Source organism: Glycine max, unplaced genomic scaffold (genome assembly GCF_000004515.6).
Source record: "Glycine max cultivar Williams 82 unplaced genomic scaffold, Glycine_max_v4.0 scaffold_109, whole genome shotgun sequence".
Classification (NCBI taxonomy): domain Eukaryota; kingdom Viridiplantae; phylum Streptophyta; class Magnoliopsida; order Fabales; family Fabaceae; genus Glycine; species Glycine max.
The window spans coordinates 25,231-47,670 of record NW_024464759.1 but is presented as its reverse complement, the minus strand read 5'-3'; the positions used below and the strand labels follow the sequence as shown (position 1 = coordinate 47,670).

The following is a 22,440-nucleotide window of genomic DNA, read 5'->3' as shown; positions in this document are numbered from 1 at the left end:
ATACTAAAGTCAATTTAATATTTTATATATTAAAATAATTTTAATACTTAATATATTCAATATTTAATACATAATATGTAATATTAAATTTATTCGGGTTTGTTAAAACCAATGCATATATTTATTATTTAATGCTAAAATCAATTTAATAGTTAATAAATTAAAATAATTTTAACCAACTTATAATTTATTATAAGTTATTCATTGTAAATATTATTTTTAAGTTTATCAACATTTGACCACATTTAATATTTTAGATTTCATTATAAAGACTTTATATATGAAAATATTTGTTTTAAATGTCTCAACCTTGTCCGTCTCTTGAATTTTTTTCTTCCTACACTTTTATGTAAGAAAAAATATAGTGAATTTTATTACTCTTTTTATCCCAAAATGAATTTAGTTTTAGCTTTTGAAAAAAATTCCAAAAGAATTGATTTTATCACTTTTAAATGAGATATCAAAATATCTATACCTAGTATGTCTTGTAACAAATAATGTTGTCAAGACTTATTAATACATTATTGAATTAAAGAAAGAAAACAACGATATTTTAGTAAAATTGTTTCCTTATATTTATTTTCTTGGTCTATGAAAAACATTAAACGTTAGTATTTATGAGATAGAGAGAGTAAATGTTTTTTTAACATTTTCAAGACATTATATTAAATGCATTTTACCTTTCTCTCTCTACTAAATGTTTTTTTTATTTAATGCTTTTAAAACATTAAATGTATTTTATTTTTTGTTTAATACTTTCTGTATAAATATTAAAAATATTTGTGCAAAAATTTGAAAAAGATATAGGATTACTCAATTATAAATACCTTCTCAGACCTTATGTTGTAAACACTTTGATTTTGATTAGTGAAACATATGGATAGTGCTCACGTGATAGTGGAAAACAAAGGTAGCAGTACCAACATATCCTTTAACCTCAGCAAAGATCTCAACTACTTAGTCTTATCATACTCTGATGAGGAAAATTTGAAGGAAGCAGCAAGCGTGTATGTGACTATCTCTCTCCATAATGTAAACTAAAGCCATGTTGTTATCATTCAGAATGATTGTTAATTCTTTTGCCATGTTATTTTTCTTCCAATCTTTCATTATTTACATGTTTGGGTGTGAAAGTAAGTTATACTTTGACTTGAAATATTTTGATGGCAACTGGGATGAGGCTGAGATGTGAAAACTATCTTCAAGGTTCACAAAGGAAGAAAACAATAATTACTCTATCAAATTATACTTTGGTACAAGGAAACAAAAATCCTGAGCAAAAAGGAAGTAACATATGTATCAATTATTGCCATCAAAATATATCATGTTGATGATGATAAGGTATATCTCTTTCTTCCTTCTAGAAAAGACATGCATTATTACATGTATAAATATTATTACATCTAGCTAGTTTCTATACCGTACAATTATATGCATAATCTAAAAGAGGTACAATTTTTGCCTTCTCAAATACTTTCAATATTCTCATGCTAGTATTAATATTCTCTCCATGAATCATGTCAACTGCCAACCAAAATACAACCACTATTATGGCTACATTTAAAAACTCATTTTGGCTATATTTTAACAATAACTCATATTATGAGATGATTTATTTGTCAAGCTATTATTATTTTCTTAGGTAAAATAGTTGTTGGTGTTTCATTATTTTGCAAAGCATAACAATCTTCATTGTACTTTTCTCCACACCCTAGCTATCCTCATTGTAATCTTCTACACCATAGAAAATTTCAATTGGGATATTCTCCACACCCTACAATCTTAAATCATGATTTTCTCCACACATTTCCAATCTTCAATTGTGATTTCTCACACATCAGATAACATTATTACTTTTAATTTTTCACTTGTATTTTCTTAATTTTAAAGCTTTATCTCAATTTTTGGAGAAGTGTAATTGAATTTTTTCCACGCCTTAGCAATCTTCAATTGTTATTTTCTCACACTACAAATAACATTATTACTTTTGTGCTTTGATTTGTTTAATCCCTAACCTCTATCTCACTTTGTGGATAGTAGTTGCAAAGAAAAACCATTTGCACCATTCATGTTTGATTTGTGCACCACTTGTGTTTGATTTGTTGTGAGTGTGATGATAAACCATTCACACCATTTATTTTTGATTTGTTATGAGTATGATGAAATTTTTATGGTTTTTTGTATTCATTTTAGGATAGCTTGAGTAAGGGTTCCTCCAACAAGAGTACAAGTTTGTTTAATTTGATAATATTCAATTTCATAGTATATTAGAGTAATTGAGAAAATTTTAACCTTTCACTTTTTTTCTTGTTATTACATTGTATCTAGTAGTTTTCAAGTACATTAATTTATACTTGTGATGTTTCTTTTGCTCATAAACAATATGGCTTGCAGAAGACAATACTGCTAAAAGATCATATGTTATAAACCAGGTAAGTGTGGAATCTTCAATGGAGTCAAAGTCTAAATGTTGGTGGTCATTAGTTTCGTTTACCACCAACATGTGGACTTCTGACTCCATCGAAGACTTCACACTTACTTGGTTGATAACATACGATCTTTTAGGAGCATTGTCAGTATTCTCCAAGCTATACTGCTCATGGGCACCATAAACATGTCAAGTAAAAATGAATGTACTTGAAAACTACTGGGTACAATGTAACACAAAAGAAAAGAAAAAAGTGAAAGGTTAAATTTTTCTCAAGTACACTACTATACTTTGAAACTGCATATTATCAAATAACAAACTGTACTCTTGTTGGAGGAACCCTTATTCAAAGTATCCTAAAGTGAATACAATAAACCATAAAAAAATTAATCACACTCATAGTAAATAAGAAATAAATGGTGCAATTGGTGCAAATGGTTTTTCATCACACTCATATCAACCTCACATTTGTTTTGGAGACTCCAAAATTAATGAGCGCCAAATATAAGATATACTTTCAAGTCTCTTGAGTGCCTTTTAAATTTTCAATCACTATAGTACTATTTTGAATTTAAACCTCTAAATGATTTACTATTGACCATCCCATATTAAAGGATTTACTTATATTTTAATACTAAATTTAATGTTGATTACTACTCTAGGGACAATCATTTATAAGATCGTGTCACAACTCAAAGAAATCAGCAACCAAATTTGAGATTTTAAGTCTAGGAGATGGATGGTGGCAAAAAATGGAACCAAATGGAGTCTAGAAGATGGGTTCAGAATAAATGTATGGACAACATCGTGGTTGAGAAAAACTAATAGTAATATTTTCATTGAGCCCATGAATGGTTTTTGAAGATCTTAGGGTCTTTGATTTAATTGATACTACCGATAATGGAACTTGGAATCATGTTGTGGTAAAAAATCATTCAATTCTCGAAAGATGCAAATTATTTATCCATTCCACTACACCAGCTATAGCCTACATGTGGAGGTAAATGTATGGACAACATCGTGGTTGAGAAAAACTGATAGTAATATTTCCATTGAGCCCATGAATGGTTTTTGAAGATCTTAGGGTCTTTGATTTAATTGATACTACTTATAATGGAACTTGGAATCAGGTTGTGATAAAAAATGAAGATTTTTCTTGGGAGGTTGATTATAGGAATGCTTCAAACTTGCCAAAATCTTGTTTAGAAAGGTGTTAACATTTCTAGAATCTTTCCTTTTTGCAATAAAATTTTTGAAAATGATTGGCATGTGTTTTATAACTGTTCCTATGCAAAGCAGGTTTGGTGCCTATTTTTTTTATAAACAATATTGTCATGAAAGTGCTCTCTCACTACTAAAAAAACATGTTTTAACATCGTTGAATCGAAGTCAGTTTTCAAAAAAATCGATGTAAAAAATAAGTGGTGACATTTTTGAAATTAAGTTCAATTTTTGTAAGACGATTTTGCAAAAATTGTCTTTGAAAGCAAGTGTTAAAAGATGATTTTCAAAAATCATCTTTAAAAGTAAGTTTTCAAGGACGGTGAAAATTTGTCTTTGAAAACCTTTTTCATCTACGCTTTCAATTCCCTCAATTTTCGCATGCTCTCCCAATCTCTCTCGCGACATAGCTCTCTCATCCTTCCCACACTCACACCCTTTCCCTTCTCTGAACGCATCCACACCCACGCCCACCACCGCCTCCATCTGCTTCCTCTCCCACTAACAACTCCATTTTCTTTTTCCTTTTGAGATCTCAAAATGTTGAAACCCCAAGGATACATCAAAGCCTGGGCCACCGATTTCGAACAGGCTGAGGCTGATGAGGCTATGGCTCATGCCACTACAATCGAGCCCCGAAACTTACCCAGTCTTAAGGAGGTCATGATCTCCAAGCCCAAGAAGAATATGGGAACCAACATCATGCTTTCTGAGTTCAACCATTGCAGTTTTGACTAGGGCCTTACGCGTGATGAGATGTTTGCCCTTCTCACTAGTCCCAAGGAGCGTTTTGCTAAGGAAATGCAATTCAATATCATGGCAGTAATTTCTCCTCCTACGATCCTCTGGCGGTCGCTCGCTTGACCGCGACGGCAGCAACAATGAAGGCTTATGAAGGGGGAGGGAGGAGGCAAAAGGTCCTACATTGGATTGAAGAACGCCTTAGGAGAATTTTTCTCTAGGCTTTATGATGTGTAGAGTTGATTGAAGAATGTATGTCAGCCTGAGTTCTCAGATTCATTGTAAATAGCTAATTTAATTTGAGTTATTGAAAATTTGATTTCTTTGTTCTAAATCTTGATATGTGGTTTTTATGAAAATGCCTTATGCTTTTGATTCACATTTATTCAACTGGTAGGAATGACATTGTTACTAATGGGTGTCTGGAAACATATTGATGGGTGTTTTCAGAAATGCCTTATGCTTTTGAGTCACATTTAATCCACTTTGATAAAAGTTTCCTCCAATCATGATTATATTGTCTATTAATCTTGCATTAAGAATTTAAACCATTTTTTTAGGATGTGGTAAGAGCAAAAATGCACCTTTTTGATTATTGAATATATTTTTCTTGTTCTTATTTCATTTGTCGGATCCTAGATGGTCAGTCAGAGCTTCATGTGTTAGATTAGTAACTAGAAGTTTGGTAGATGTTGCTATTAGCTTTGAGGTAGTTATAAATGCTTGTTTAGTTTTCATAGGCAGCGTATTCATTTACACGATCTTGTCTTCTGCATCTTTTCTCATTCAGTGCTTAGTTTATTTTCTATTTTAAGTATTTAAAAAATAATCATGATTTAAATTTGAATATTCCATCTTGAGTTTGTTCTATTTTAGTGTTTATAATGATAGAGCCAAATTTGTTGCAAGTAGGGAACTGGAATAGGAATAAAGGTTATTTCTACACATTTTAGATACATATAGAATAGACTTCAATGTTTTCTACTATGCCTATATTTCCAACAAAAAAAACAACTCTTAGAATAATGGTTTTACTAGGTTCTTATGAGAAGACTTTCTTCTTTTCTTATACTAAATTACTTGGCTTTTTGTAGGAATAATTTTGGCAATCATGTTATGGGGATCTTTGATACCTTCATGGTATTTCAGCTCCTTAGCTTCATATCTCAACGGTCGAGATCACTCTTTTTATTACAATTCTGTCGTTGGTGCAATCTACTGGCAATTAAAGTTCTATTTTGACCACATTCATGTATGTCTTGCAATTAGTGAAGAAAAACAACTAGATTGGGAATGAGAATGAGGTAGCTATGGGAATGGTGCACTGTTTGGAGCATTTGCATCAATTGACACTACCCATTGTCCAAACAAAACTCTTGTTATTTTTAACAGTTATTTGGTGCATGCTGCTCATGGTTTATTATTTTTCTCATCAAATATTACTTTTTTGTTTGCCATTCTACTCTGAAAATTTTTGGAATTATGTTGTAGGTTGGTAAGATATTGATTGTGTTAGTATTATCAATGATCAATTATGATCTAGCTATAGTCGTGTTTAGCCTTCCCTATTGGGACCAATTGATAGATAAAAGTTTTGTCGAGACAATATAACACTTTTGAGGTTAATAATTTGCATTGTCTTAATAATTTTGTTTTTGACATATATAATCAGAGTGTACTGTCTCAAGAGGGTTAACCCTTTTAATTTTAGTGTTTCATTATTTAAGGGAGATTCTACTATCTGTGATTTGGTTTCTAACTTTGAAACACATTGTACTAAGTATTTGATATTCAAATTCTGCTATAATTTCTATAATTTTTAAGGGTGGTTAATAATTCACCATGCTTGTGGCCTCAATTTTGAGTAATAGAGCTTGATTTAGTTCATGATGGAAGCCTGTTGCATTAGTGCATTATTCTACTTCTAGCAAGTTCCCATTGAATTTTTTTTTTTTGTGAATAATTGTGAACTAAGACATTTAAATATTTGATCCATCTTTCCAACTCTCTAGTGAGGAGAAAAAGGTTCTTATTTTTGTGAATAATTTTGAATTGTGATGTGGTAAGTACATGTGATTTTATCCAATCCATTGCACCTGGACCTGCATATTTATCTTGTTTTACTTGACAGGAAATCTCTATCATGGGAAAAGCTAGGTTTGCAGAATGGATTGATTTCAATCCAATCTATTGAACTTTCAATACTTTTATTTGTTAAAGGCATTTTTCGATTATAATAGAAATAATGACACTGACATTGAGTAAGTCATTCATATTTTTAAACTTGCTATTCAAGTGGACAAGTGGTAAATATGATTATGGTAAGAAATCTCTGTTATTGCAATCTTATAATATTTTTATTTAAGAATATTTCTAATAGTATTAACATAAAAAGAAATAATTTGGAAAGTTCATGTACATGCTTGAGTTTAAGTCCACTCTATTCCTTTGTCTCATGATCCACTGTTATCATAGCACTTTGCCATTTTTTAACCCACAGGGAAAAGGTTTATGCCTTTATTATTCCATTTGGCTTGTAGTTTGGGAAGCTATAGTTTTCTAAATGTTGAGCATAGCTCTAGGGGTAGGGAGTTGAATCATTTTCTGGTGTAATTGTCCTACATTCCTATCTTATTGCAAGTTCAATAAGACTATTCAACTATTCATACATTTGGCTCCCATCACGAGACTTTGTATTACTCTTGTTATGCACAAGGCTGTTAAAGATAATAGATATCAAATTGTTACTTTAATGGGGAGGTCAATGCTCCTTCCTATACCAATTGCTTTGTTTAAATGTGCTACCTCCTACTGAAGTTGCAGCCTTATGTTTTTGAATTAAAAGCTGATTTCATTTGAAGTGAATGGGCATGAATGCGAGTAGCCTCTGTAGTGATTACTACATATTTCATACCTAAAAAGATAATGAATTTAAGGGAAGGTACATAAGATCTATGTTTTTTCAATATGTTTCCTTTGTTGATTGATATTCCTCTTGCTTCCAGAGATCAAGGTACGAAGTTTACATGTTAGAAGCTACATACAAGGATCTGGTAGTGCATTTATTTATTCTTTCCACCGAGCAACATTGAGTATCCTTTTTACCTTTCTTTTAGCCTTTAAATCAACTGATAATTTAGTATCACAACAAAGAGGTTTATCTTTCTTTTATGTTGCCCTTTTAAATGATGGGATTAACTGCAACTTAATGTGAAGGTTTGCTGTAAATTTGGTGTTATTTGGTTGAAAGTGTTGGCATGATCGAGTCATAACATTAGCTCAAATGGTATAATAATGTCTTTTGTGTCTTCATTGTTTCTCTTTTACTCACTTTATCGTTATTATTTCATGTAGATGATTTAAAGGAAAGCAAAATACAGGAGGTAATTGTAACATTTGCACATATTTATCTCGTAAGCCTTTTGTGTGTAATTTGAGTGTTAATGAACCAATTATCAAAGTCATGTTGGGATTTAGCGAGCATACTTTTATGCATTTGTTAGCATTCTAGTGACCATGTTTTATGTTTGGTTTATATATGGATTCTATACTTAATATAGTGACCAATAATACTTTTTTGTTATTGTATTAGATTATTATATAGCATGCTTAAAGGTATAAAATGAATCTTACACATATTCATAATCACTTAATTAAAATCCATTAAAAATTAAGTTTTATATATTTTATATTGATTACAATTTATTGTCCAAAAATATCTATTTAATATACATCTTGCAGATTTTATATTGGTTAATAATAATTTAATGATATACGTGGTTGTCGTATGAATTATAGAAACATACAATATAGCTGGAGATGTTTTATGCATTTCTTTTAATTCTTGATGTTAATAAAGTTCAATTATTTGTCTAGTTTTTTTGCCACATTGGTTCATCTGAATTTAAGTGTATTCACCCTAATGTTTGTTAAGAGTGTGATTGGCAAAGACAAATTATTTTTTAATAATAAAATGCTCTATAAATTACCTCCAAGTTGTTTATTTGTTTTACCTATCATGTTACATGTGGGATATGCGTGTTGTTGGTCCAATACCTACAAGTTGTTTAGTTGATTTTATTGTTGATGATTCTACAATATTTTAAAATGATAAATTCATTTGGTTTAATATACAAAATTTTCAAGCAGTGTGTGTGGACTGAATGGTTTCATTTCATATCGCACATATTCAAGATTGACAAGGATATGGAAGATGAGTTGGGTGATGCATTACCCCTATTTCCAGGGGAAGAAAAGATAACAAAGTTGTTGACCCTCTTGTTAAGGAAGATGCAAGTGTGGTGCTTTAACCTGTTACTATTTGTGTGGTTGTGTTTTACCTCTATGTTGTTATATATTGGATATTTTAGACTAGCATAGAGTTGTTACTTTGATGGTGCCTAACCGGCCTGAAAGTAGGACCCTAAGTGAACACTGGTATGAGTGATGTCTATCTTAACTTCATTTTTCTTTTTTCCCCTTCTCATGTTAATCCTTTTTCACCCCTTTTATCTATCTCTCAAGAACACATGACAAAGTAATTGTACGATTTAGGGGACAATTATACTACCATTGTCATTTTTTTTGCATGCACTTTAACCAGGTATACATTCATTTTGGTCCTTTTTTAAAAAAAAATATCTACTTTTTAAGTCAGTTCTTGGGAAAACTGTCTTAGAAAGTCTACTTTTTAAGATGATTTTCACAAAACCGTCTTAGAATGTACATTATTTAAGACGATTTTATGAAAATCATCTTAGAAAGTATACTCAGGAATCGTCTTAGAATAGTCAATTTTTTTTAACATTTTTAAAATATAAAACAAAATTTAAAGACGTACGATTTATCAGAAAACCGATGTAGATTGCGAGATTCTAAGAGGATTTAAAAACTGTCTAGGAAAGTTAATACTTTTCACGATGGTGTATTCAAAGATGGTTGATTACCATTGTGGAAAGCATAAATTAATCACCTTTGAATACCTTTTTTGTACTAGTGTCTAGTGCATACAATTTCATTGAGGTCTCTTTTAGTTTGCTTTAAATGCTAATTGGTGTCTCTAGAGAATAAGAAACGAGAAGATGTGGAATAATTTTGTTATTGGGATTTTGGTGAAAGTACCAAATCACTCAAGAAACATAGTGAGTATGATATCATCTTCAGAGGAACTTGTGTAATAAATGAATAATTTTAGTAACATAATTAGACTATAGAAATTTGGAACTAAGTATAACTAAATCTAATTAGCAACATGCATTAAATAGAGAAAGTTAAGGAAAGAAATAAAAAGGGAAATAAAGGAAAGAAATATTGATTTGAAGATTTTTGTTGATAGTAACTCAAATTAAATACGATTGTATAAAAATAAAGATTGAAAAGCTAGAGGATTGAGTTTTGGAATATATCAAACACTTGGCATGCACAGTAAACAAAATTTCAATCATTGAGAAGGATCGCCGATATTCAACTTCATTGGAGTTTTGGAATTTATCAAACACTTGGCATGCACAGTAAACAAAATTTCAATCGTTGAGAAGAATATTCAATCCTTAATGCTTTAACTAAGAGAACCTAAGTCCTTTAATTCCACTGCCAGTCCCTTGAATTAGTGTGACCAAGGTACATGCATTAAGAAAAAGGATTTTAACAATGACCAATCCTTTTTACCCTATCCTTAGGCATAAAAACAAGTGGTTTTCTTCTTCAATTTGCAATTCAAAAGAATTTCCAATTACAAATGAATAAATAAGATCATGCAAACACGTGATCAAGCCATATAAAAGCATTAAACATAGAAGAAGAACAATAATAACACTTTATTGAATAGAAATAAGGTAGCAATTACATGAAAGTAGGACCAATTGCATTAAACCCCAATGAAACAGAGAAGTTAGCTACTCATAGTCATGGAGAAAATCTTCCAAAACCGTCAAGAATGTCTCTATCTCTTTCTCTCTCAAATGTCAAATGTTCAGGCCTTTAAACTAGGTTAGACATTTCCTATTTAAAGTAATGGCCCAATAGCCACTACAACCCAAAAGAAAACAAAACAGAAAAATAGCTAAAAATCTCACAGGTCCCGTTGCATAGGGGTGCGATTCTTGTTGCACAAGTGTGCATCTTTCAAAGAGATTAGAATAGCATTACACAAGATGTGCAAATTTGTTCACAAACAATGATGGTTTTTTAAAGTGCAACATTGACACACCAAATTCCGTGGATCATAATAGTTATGGCGCTAGTATGTGCATCCTTAACGGCTTAAGAGATTTTATTCTTGCAAAGATGGTTGGGCACCATGGCAAACCACCTCCTTATGAATCTGAAGTTGCATATCTTAAGGATGTGTTGAATCAATGTAAGATCCCAATTTTTGTAATCTAGATTAAAAAGGATTGTTATTTATAAATAAATAGAGTTTTAAAAAAAATGATGAGATTTTATAAATAAATAAATAAGGAGATATAATTATTAATTAAAATAATGATTTGAGAGAAAATAAAAAGGGTATTTTATTTATTTGTTTGATAGAGAATAAAGTAAAGTTTGTTTTTATTAAATAATAAATAAATAAATAGAGTGAATAATAGGTCGTAAATGCCCCTAGCAATAAATAGCAACATGCTAGGTCAGTTTTCAGACTGACTCCTCAGCCTCACAATTTCGTTTTTTTCTCTCTTCTCCCAAAACCCTATCTTTTTCCCGCAGCCCACAAAACCTGTCTCAGAAAAACAATGATCTCGGACTCATTCACCGTTGGATCGTCATGAAGTTTGAGTACCACGTTCGAAACCCAATTTCGAGCATTCTCACCGTTGGGAATTGTAAAATCATGTCTGAGCTTAGAGGAAAACCCTTCGCATTGTAGCCTTTTATTTTCCCGCAGAAACCCAAAACTGTCTCGGTAAAACTATGATACCGGTTTTTTAACCGTTGGATTTTCATGAAATTGGAATATGTCGTTTGAAATTCAACTGCGCACACTTTCACCGTTGGGATTTGCGAGATAATATTCTTGGAGGAAGAAAAAGGAATCTAATGAAGACAGTACAAGTAGACACTTCAATCTCTTCTCCGTCTCTCTGACGTTTGAGAATTCTATCGGAGCAGTCGGAGGAAAAACTTGAGGAATCTCAGGGAACCGCTAGAGATGCTGCTATCGCTTTTGGAAGACACGTGAGTCCGCTCAGAGGTAAGGGATGCGTTATTCACAATTGGAGGTTAGTGAGAACATGCGTAGGGATCCTTAGAGAACTAAATTTGGGTTTACTTTGGGATGTTTATTGAATTATAATTTTTCTTTATGATTATGAATGCAATATTATTGTGTTCTATGTACCAATTGATGTCCTGATGAGAATTGATTGATAAACTTGAGTGCTCTTGATGTCCTTGTGTTTAACCCATGATTTTAATTAATTGATTTTGATACAATTGTGAGAAACTATTTTAGAGGTTTTACATCCCATGTTGTGATAAAATCTTTTGTATGAATTGTTATGTTGAGGTTTTGAGATGATGATTCAAACTGTGAGTATGTGATAAATTGAACATGTGACGGATGATAAAATACATGTGTATTAAGTTGTGAACTATAAACTGTGCAATCACACAATTTCTAAGCCCATGTTGATCCCATGTGGTTGGGGCATTCTCGCAAAACAGAGTAACCCTGACTGGTCACCTTATGATGTTACTTAGTGAGAATGACCGAGTATACCCATTGTATGGTGTGCTTTGTCATGTACTCCTAAGCGCCCCAGTGTTGCTTTTCACTGACATGGTACCACATTGCATATAGGCTTGAGTCTTAGTATAATTGTTGCATAACGCTTGTGTTTGAATTTCATTGAGTTAACAATTGTGGTTGATGTTATTTTATGGAGGGTATAAACTTGAATGGGTGTGAATAATATGTGCGATTTTGTGTAGTAATGTTATTTATATACATTCACCTTTAAGTATTATATGTTTCACATGCTCTAATGTTTTATTATATACGAATGTGATAACTCACTCCCGGTGTGTGTTTGTGTTTGGGCTGATTGCCACTTTGTTTCAGGTGAGGCTTCATATGATGAGTCACATGCTAGAGATCGAGAGACTTAGTCTGTGCTAGGGATATGCTCTGATAAGTGTGACATTGGGGCATAGGATTTTACTTCGCATATTATGATTTTCACATGTTATGATTGACTGAATGATATAATTGCGTTATACTTTTCTACTTTAGTTTCTTTCTATTATTTATTTAGAGTGAACGGCCTTGTTTTGAGCCGGGATATTCTTACCTTTTATTAAAAAAATAAATTCTATTATATTTTCACTAAGTGGATGTGAACCTTTATCCTTTTGAATTGATTTAAATTAAATGTGTTTAAAAAGAAAAATTATTAATTAATTTTGCATGTTTTTTCTCCTTCTTTTATTATTATGTGTTTATAATCTTTTAATTAAATTTTGTATGATTTATTTAATTAGTTAGTTATAATTGTAAGGGTAGAGGGTGTCACATTTAGTGGTATCAGAGCAGGTCGAACCTTTCGGCCATGTGTGTTATGAGCTTTCTGTGTTTCCTTGTGTACTCTGATGTGTTGTGTTTGTTTTGTTTGATTAGAGGTGTACTCTATTGTGTTGGTATATTTTTATTTTATTTTTTTTCTTCAAAATTTTGTTTCTTGCGTGACATAGGAAGTAATGGCTGCGAGAAATGAGCGAGAACGACTTCTTACCGAGGCCTTGAACAACTTGGCGCAAGTTATGACCAATCAGGGAGGCGGTGGAGGAGCAACTATGTACCATGGGTTAGATCGCTTTCAGAGGAACAACCCACCTACTTTCAAAGGGGGTTATGATCCTGAGGGTGCTGAGGCTTGGCTGAGGGAGATTGAGAAGATCTTCCGGGTGATGGAGTGTCAGGACCATCAGAAGGTGTTGTTTGCTACTCACATGCTAGCAGATGAGGCGGAGTACTGGTGGGAGAACACTCGCCCACGTTTAGAGGGAGCAGGTGGTGTTGTTGTCCAATGGGAGACTTTCAGACAAACTTTTCTGGAGAAGTATTTTCCAGAAGATGTGAAGAATAGGAAGGAGATGGAGTTTCTCGAGCTGAAACAGGAAAGTATGACGGTGGCAGAGTATGCGGCGAGGTTTGAGAACCTTGTAAAGGTATTTTCCTCATTATCAGGGGGAAGCTGGGGAGAGGTCCAAATGCGTGAAATTTGTCCATGGCCTTCGACCAGAAGTAAAGATGATGGTAAATTATCATGGTATTCATAACTTTGCACAGTTGACCAACATGTGTAGAATCTTTGATGAAGATCAGCGGGAAAAGACTGCTTTTTACAGGAATGCCAATGCTAGTCATGGGAAAGATAAGAAGCCTGTGACTCACAATCGTGCTAAGCCATATTTTGCCCCTCCCGGGAAATATGGAAACCATTCTGGAGGACAGAGGACTAGTGGAAGACTTCAACCAGTTGGTGGGAGTTCTCAGCCAATTAACAGGGTGTCTCAGTCTGCGGGTAGAAGTAGTGGTGGTAGTGGTGCTCCTGCTATGGTTACTACACCACTCAGGTGTGGGAAGTGTGGTCGGCTTGGGCATATTGCTCGTGAGTGCACAGGTAGAGAGGTGACTTGCTTTAACTGCCAAGGTAAGGGCCACCTCAGTACCAGTTGCCCACATCCGAGGAGGGAGAAGAGGAGTGGAAGTCTGAATAACCAAAGTGGACGACCAAGGACCACAGGGAGAGTGTTTGCTCTTAGTGGTGCTGATGCCGCACAGTCTGATGAACTCATCCAAGGTATGTGTTTCATAAGTCAAGTTCCCTTGGTTGTATTGTATGATTCAGGTTCGACCCATTCATTTATTTCTCGTGTCTGTGTTGAAAAACTTGCCTTGCCTGTGTCTTCCTTGAAATTTGACTTGATTGTGAATACACCTGCTAGTGGGTCTGTTTTAACTTCTGATGTGTGTTTGCAGTGTCCTGTCATAATTTCTGATAGACAATTTCTTGTTGACTTAGTTGTTCTACCTTTGAGTCAGATTGATGTTATTCTTGGTATGGACCAGTTATCTTCCAATCATGTCTTATTAAATTGTTTTGAGAAATCTGTTGTCTTTCCTGAGTCTGGTGTGAGTGAAGGTGATATGTTTTTGTCTGCTAACCAAGTTGAGGCATCTTTAAGGGAAGATGCACAGGTATACATGATCTTAGCTAGTATGAGTGTTGAGACCAAAACCCCTGTGAGTGATATACCATTGGTGAGAGAGTTTCCAGAGGTGTTTGAGGAGGTGTCAGCATTACCACATGAGAGAGAGGTCGAGTTCTCGATAGACCTAGTGCCTGGTACTGGACCCATATCCATAGCACCTTATAGGATGTCCCCTGTAGAGTTGAGTGAGCTTAAGAAACAGTTAGAGGAACTCTTAGAGAAACAATTTGTGAGGCCTAGTGTGTCACCCTGGGGAGCACCGGTGTTGTTAGTTAAGAAGAAGGATGGGACTATGAGGCCTGTGTAGATTATCGTCAGTTGAATAAGGTAACAATTAAGAATAGGTACCCTTTGCCTAGGATAGATGACTTGATGGACCAATTAGTAGGGGCTTGTGTGTTCAGTAAGATAGATCTTAGGTCAGGTTACCACCAGATTAGAGTGAAGCCTGAAGATGTTCCGAAGACTGCCTTTAGGACCCGTTACGGTCATTATGAGTACTTGGTTATGCCTTTTGGTGTGACCAACGCCCCTGGTGTGTTCATGGATTATATGAATAGGATCTTTCACCCCTACCTAGATAGTTTTGTAGTGGTCTTCATAGATGATATCTTAGTGTATTCTAAGACGAGAAAGGAACATGAGGAGCATTTGAGAGTTGTGTTGCAAACCCTTAAAGACAATAGACTGTATGCTAAGTTGTCCAAGTGTGATTTTTGGCTAGAGGAGGTGAGCTTCTTAGGGCACGTTATATCTAAGGGAGGGATAGCAGTAGATCCTTCCAAGGTAGAGGCAGTGATGAGTTGGGAGAGTCCTAAGTCAGTGTTTGAGATTAGGAGCTTTCTTGGCTTAGCAGGATACTACCGTAGATTCATAGAGGGTTTTTCTGAGCTAGCCTTACCTTTGACTAAGCTTACTCGAAAGGGTCAGGTTTTTGTGTGGGATGCCCAATGTGAGAGTAGTTTCCGTACCCTTAAGGAAAGGTTGACCACTGCACCAGTCTTAGTGTTACCTAATCCGAGTGAATCTTTTGTGGTGTACTGTGATGCGTCCAAGATGGGTTTGGGTGGAGTGCTTATGCAACGGGGACAGGTTGTGGCCTATGCTTCTCGACAGCTTAAGATACATGAAAGGAATTATCCCACACACGATCTTGAGTTAGCAGCCGTAGTTTTTGCTCTTAAGCTTTGGAGGCATTACCTTTATGGATCTAAATTTGAGGTGTTTAGTGACCATAAGAGCCTTAGATATTTGTTTGATCAAAAAGAGCTTAACATGAGGCAGAGGAGATGGTTAGAGTTCCTTAAGGATTACGATTTTGAGCTTAGCTATCATCCAGGTAAAGCCAATGTAGTAGCTGATGCCTTAAGTAGAAAATCCCTTCAAATGTCTGCTTTGATGGTTAGAGACTTGGATCTCTTAGAGCAGTTTAGAGACATGAGTTTGGCATGTGAGATCACCTCTAATAGCATTAAGTTGGGTATGTTGAGAGTCACCAGCGAACTCTTGAGCGAGATTCGCGAGGGTCAGAAGTCTGACCCATTCTTGTCAACTCAGTTAGAGTCCATAGTCGCAGGGAGAGAGAGTATTTTTAGAGTGGTTACTGATGGAGTCTTGAGGTTTCGGGATAGGGTGTGTGTTCCTAGTGTACCCAAGCTTAGGAGAACGATCTTGGTAGAGGGCCATAGAAGTAGTCTGAGTATCCACCCGGGAGCGACTAAGATGTACCAGGACCTTAGGCAGATATTTTGGTGGCCGAGTATGAAGAAAGAAGTTTATGAGTTTGTCCTTGCATGCCTAGTGTGTCAGAAAGCTAAGATAGAACACCAAAAGCCTTCAGGGAAGTTGCAACCTTTAGAGATACCTGAGTGGAAGTGGGATAACATTTCCATGGATTTCGTGGTGGGGTTACCTAGAACCCCCAAAGGTTTAGATTCCATTTGGGTTATTGTAGACAGGTTGACCAAATCTGCTCACTCCATCCCAATAAACATCAGATATTCTTTAGAGAGGTTGACTAGCTTGTATGTCAGTGAGATAGTTAGACTACACGGTGTTCCTTCTAGCATAGTCTCTGATAGAGATCCCAGATTTACCTCTAGATTTTGGGAGAGTCTTCATAAAGCCTTGGGGACCAAGCTTAGGTTGAGTTTTACTTACCACCCACAGACTGACGGTCAAACCGAGCGCACCATCCAATCCTTAGAGGACCTCTTGAGAGCCTGTGTGTTAGAGCAGAGGGGTAGTTGGGATAGTTTCTTACCCTTGATAGAGTTTACATACAACAATAGTTTTCACTCTAGTATAGGTATGGCTCCTTACGAGGCATTGTATGGTAGAAGATGTAGGACACCTTTATGTTGGGTAGATTCCAGTGAGAGCATTGCCTTAGGACCTGAGGTAGTTCAGCAGACCACAGAAAAGGTCAAGTTGATCCAAGAAAGGATGAGAGCAGCCCAAAGTAGGCAGAAGAGCTACTATGATAAGAGAAGAAAGGATCTTGAATTTGTTGTAGGTGATCATGTATTTCTGAGAGTCACTTCGTGGACTGGGGTTGGTAGGGCATTGAAGTCCCGTAAGCTCACACCTAGATTCATTGGTCCCTTTGAAATCCTAAAGCGTGTCGGCCCAGTTGCGTATCAGGTGGCTTTGCCACCATCTCTCTCAAATCTCCACAGTGTCTTTCATATCTCTCAGCTCAGAAAATATGTCCATGATCCGTCGCACGTGATCGAATTAGACAATGTCCAAGTGAAAGAGAACTTGACATATGAAACACAACCACTGAGGATCGACGATCGTATGGTTAAGCAGCTAAGGGGGAAAGAGATTCCCTTGGTCAAAGTAGTATGGGGAAGTGCTTCGGGCGAGGATGCCACCTAGGAACTAGAGGGTCAGATGCGTGATGCATATCCTACCTTATTCGATACCGGTAAGTTTCGGGGGCGAAACTTTTTTTTTTTAGGGGGGTGGAATTGTAACAGCCGTAACTTTAATAAGTAAATAAGAAAATAATAAATAAATAAATAAGTAAAAATAAAATAAAAATTATTAGGTCATAAATTCCCACTATATAAGTCAAATGTTAACCTAGAGCAGCTTTTTGGAAAACACATTTTGTTCCTTTCTTCTTTTCTGACGCACAAGAACCCTAACAGAGCAACCAGAGGAGGAGCTCTAGAGAGCACCAGAGACGCCACCATTGCTAATAGAGAATATTTAAGCGACTACATCGAGGTAAGGGATGAGTTACTTACGCTTGGGGATTAGAATGAATATGTGTAGGGATCCCTAGAGGATTTATTTTTGGGTTATTTTGGGGTGTTTATGAATTTAATTATGTTTTCATGTTTAATCGTGGATTGAGTGTGTTTGATGAACAAATTGGTGTTCTGTTGTGAGTTTGTTGTAGAATTGATGTGTTCCTGTGTTAGGTGCATACTTTAGAAATTATAATTCTTTATAATTAGCATAAAAATTGTGTGGTGGTGATTTTGTTTATACCAGATATGTTGGCCTTTCAATCTTGTTCTTTTTATTTTTTTTCACACCGCAGTGTATACGTGTACATATATATTGATACTGTTTTTTTTACAAACTTTATATTTTATTTCATGTGGGTGATTTCTCGTCATGAAATTCATATGTGTAGGGATTGTCATGAAATTCATATGCGTAGGGATTGTTGGATAATTGAACTGGCTAAAATCATTTAAAGAAATTAACTAAAGTTGTATTCACATTGTAATTAGGCATTTTCTTGATGTTGATAACTTAGTTGAAATATATTTAGAATATAGGTATACATGTTGTTCATAGAAATCAATAAGAGTATATATTTTATTGTTATATATAATTTGTATTTACTTAATGATATATTTGATATTATTGTGATTATTTTATATTAATATATATTTAATACTTTTTATATGTTATATATATATATATATATATATATATATATATATATATATATATATATATATATATATATAATATGTACGTTTACGTTTACGTTAATATATATATATTTTACGTGTATTTTATAGTTATTTGTTTATAAGCCTTGAAGTTAAATATTGTATGTTATTATTGTTATGATATATTGTTATTTAATTGTTGAGTATATTTTGGAATTAGTTAAAGTGTGAAATGTTAAACTCTGGACATGAAGTATGGTTCTGAATGAGTGTGTGATTGATATTTGTATTGATATTACTTGTCATGTGAGTTATGAGTTATATAGTAACCCGACCAGTGTTTACCTTAAGAGAACTTTTATGCGCAGTGTTAAAGGAAATTGTAGGATTCCTAGTTAGGATCCTGAAGGGTTAAACTATAGCACAATGTGTTAAATATGTTTGAAATATAAGTGTGAGGTCGTGGATATTATATAACTCATAAACAGTGTCTGCGTGCAAAAAAAAAAGAAAATATTTTAGGGGTTGGACCTGAATCAGGAAGGTGAGGCCCAAACAGATTCTTCGGAATCTAGGCCTTGGGGGTAAAGATACTCGGTTTGAGTGCTCCTTTAAGCCCATGTTGATCCCATGTGGTTGGGGCATTCTCGCAAAACAGAGTAACCCTGACTGGTCGCCTTATGATGTTACTTAGTGAGAGTGACCGAGTATACCCATTGTGTGGTGTGCTTTGTCATGTACTCCTAAGCGCCCCAGTGTTGTTTTTCACTGACATGGTATCACATTGCATATAGGCTTGAGTCTTAGTATAATTGTTGCATAACGCTTGTGTTTGAATTTCATTGAGTTAACAATTGTGGTTGATGTTATTTTATGGAGGGTATAAACTTGAATGGGTGTGAATAATGTGTGCGATTTTGTGTAGTAATGTTATTTATATACATTCAGCTTTAAGTATTATATGTTTCACATGCTCTAATGTTTTATTATATACGAATGTGATAACTCACTCCCGGTGTGTGTTTGTGTTTGGGCTGATTGCCACTTTGTTTCAGGTGAGGCTTCATATGATGAGTCACATGCTAGAGATCAAGAGACTTAGTCTGTGATAGGGATATGCTCTGATAAGTGTGACATTGGGGCATAGGATTTTACTTCGCATATTATGATTTTCACATGTTATGATTGACTGAATGATATAATTGCGTTATACTTTTCTACTTTAGTTTCTTTCTATTATTTATTTAGAGTGAACGGCCTTGTTTTGAGCCGGGATATTCTTACCTTTTATTAAAAAAATAAATTCTATTATGTTTTCACTAAGTGGATGTGAACCTTTATCCTTTTGAATTGATTTAAATTAAATGTGTTTAAAAAGAAAAATTATTAATTAATTTTGCATGTTTTTTTCTCCTTCTTTTATTATTATGTGTTTATAATCTTTTAATTAAATTTTGTATGATTTATTTAATTAGTTAGTTATAATTGTAAGGGTAGAGGGTGTCATACAATGAACAACAACAAAAAAAGTGTAGGCATGATGAACATTGACATCGGTTTTCCAGTAAAACCGATGTTAATATGTTAGTTTAACATCGGTTTTCTAGAATAACCGATGTTAATGTATGCCCTTAACATCCGTTTTTCTAGAAAACCGATGTCAACGTTGATGATGCTTACACTTATTTGGTGTAGTTCTTTGTGTATAACATCGGTTAATTATAAATAACCGATGTTACTATTCAAATATTCACATCGGTTATTTATAATTAACCGATGTTAATGTACAATAGTTGACATCGGTTATCCACAGATAACCGATGTTAAAATACAAACGCTGACATCGGTTATACACAAAAAACCGATGTTAATATACAAACGTTAACATCAGTTTTCTATTATAACCGATGTTGGTTATGATATTAACATCGGTTTTTGTTAATAACCGCTGTTGTTTTCAAATATTTTTTTTTATATATACTTTCTGTTTTTACAGTAAACCCAAAATTGTACCTGTCAAATGCAATTTCAGGAGGCCCGATTCACAACAAATAAACATTTTATTCTGCTTTCAAGCAGTTTTAATGATAATAAACATCAAATAATTGATTTATATATTATAAAGAACAATCAACAAATGAATTCAATGTTCGTGTTACATAGAAAATGTAAAAAATGTCAAAAATGTTAAAAAATGTCCCTAAATCCTAGGCTTGATCTCTAACTCGGAGATAAAATTGTGCCCACTGAATCCGCAATGCTTTTAATCTCTCGGGCTCCAATGGTCTAGGGTCGTTAAAATACTGCAAGATTAAATAAATCATATTAAGTTAATAATGTAATACAAATTATAAATAAATTGATTTTCTTTGAAATAAACTTACCGCTTCCCAATTATTTCTAAAACTTCCTAAAATGATGGTGGACATCCAGTGCATGACATAGTAGCCACACTCAGTAGTTCCTTTTTGTCTATTACACTAAATACATAATGAAATTTGGATATTAATTAAACAACTAGTGTACAAACACATAAAGAAATATATATAAGTGGAAGTTTTATGTAAATGACGTACCTTGACGACAATCCACCTAGCAGGAGCCTTTGATTTAGGCTGTGGAGCATCATCAAGACCCTTGATAGCACTGTTCCATATGAGTAACAATTAAAAATTGATGTTGTACGTTGAGGTATTACAATGCAAATGTATTGAAAAGAACACTAACTTATTAATAATCCCCTTAAGGTAGTTGTCTGGCCTGTTATGCAATGAACAAAACCAGACAACTAAGTGTTCCTTGGGCAGGATGACTACCATCTGCCAATGTCCGCTACAGTGGAACCCAAAATGGGTTAGTACATTAGTAAACATTAATTAAATTTTGTTATATTGTGACTTACCCATTTAGGTAGGCTCCAAGATACACATCGCGTTGTGAACTATGCAACCAACTCTTTATGTAACTTTCAGATTCAAACTGCGATTGTCCAGACCTCTGAATGGACTGAGGCTCGAGGAATCCATAGATATCAGAATTCCCCGCTCGCATACATGTTTCAGTGAGATGCCTGTTTATGTTAAGTCAAAGTTAAATATTTATGAATTGAAAGCCATAACTTAGGTAAATAAAAGCCTTTTATATAAAGACTTACAGAATCCACAACTGTAACACTGATATGCTGAGACATTGACCACCGTGTGCGATTTCAGAGAGGTCTTCGTGCTTTATGTACAGGGGGAAATCTGGATTAACGACCCCGAACACGGTGGCATCCCATCTAACCTGATAAGGCCTCAAGAAAAGCTCTGGGATGGTCAATGTCATCAGATAAAGCGGATCATCGACCTCCGGATCGGGCTTCGGAGGTGGTTTTGGCGGAGACACAGCTACCTGTTCATGAAAAAAAGTTAAATAGCCTAATTTGAAAAGAAGAAACATATAGTAAGGACAATAAGTACCTGTTGTGATAAAGACTTGACCAGATGTGTCGGCCAAGCAAGGAAGGTGTGAAGTGCCTGGCCCACTAAGGAAACCTCATCAGTGGGTACAGGAACTGGAGCATCTGCATCTCTAACCTCCTCCACAGTCACCTTTACTTGGCCAAGCAACAAAGGAGTGTTATGAACAACAGTGGATCGCTCATAAACTCTCCCGATGGCAACCAGGCGGGCAGGATCTGCTTCTATGTACAAGCCGCACCTGTCAGAGTCACCGGTCTCAGGATCGCTTCCTGAGGGATCAACACAACTCCCCTTTGTGCTCACTCAAGGACCGGAGGGACCAGGACCAACCAGAGGCTCAGGAGGCACTGCAAGTCCCTGAGATTGCATCTGCGACTGAAGGTGGTTGAAGGATGCCATGACCTGCCTCGTCACTTTCTCTATGATGGACTCCTCTAGCTGGTCCCTGATC

At 34.7% G+C, this 22,440-nt stretch overlaps 1 pseudogene; it reads right to left on the bottom strand.

Moving 5' to 3' along the window:
• The window catches only part of LOC100799123 (uncharacterized), a 23,295-nt pseudogene extending 19,160 nt beyond the window's left edge, over positions 1-4,135 (bottom strand).
• Positions 4,136-22,440: the final 18,305 nt, after the last annotated feature.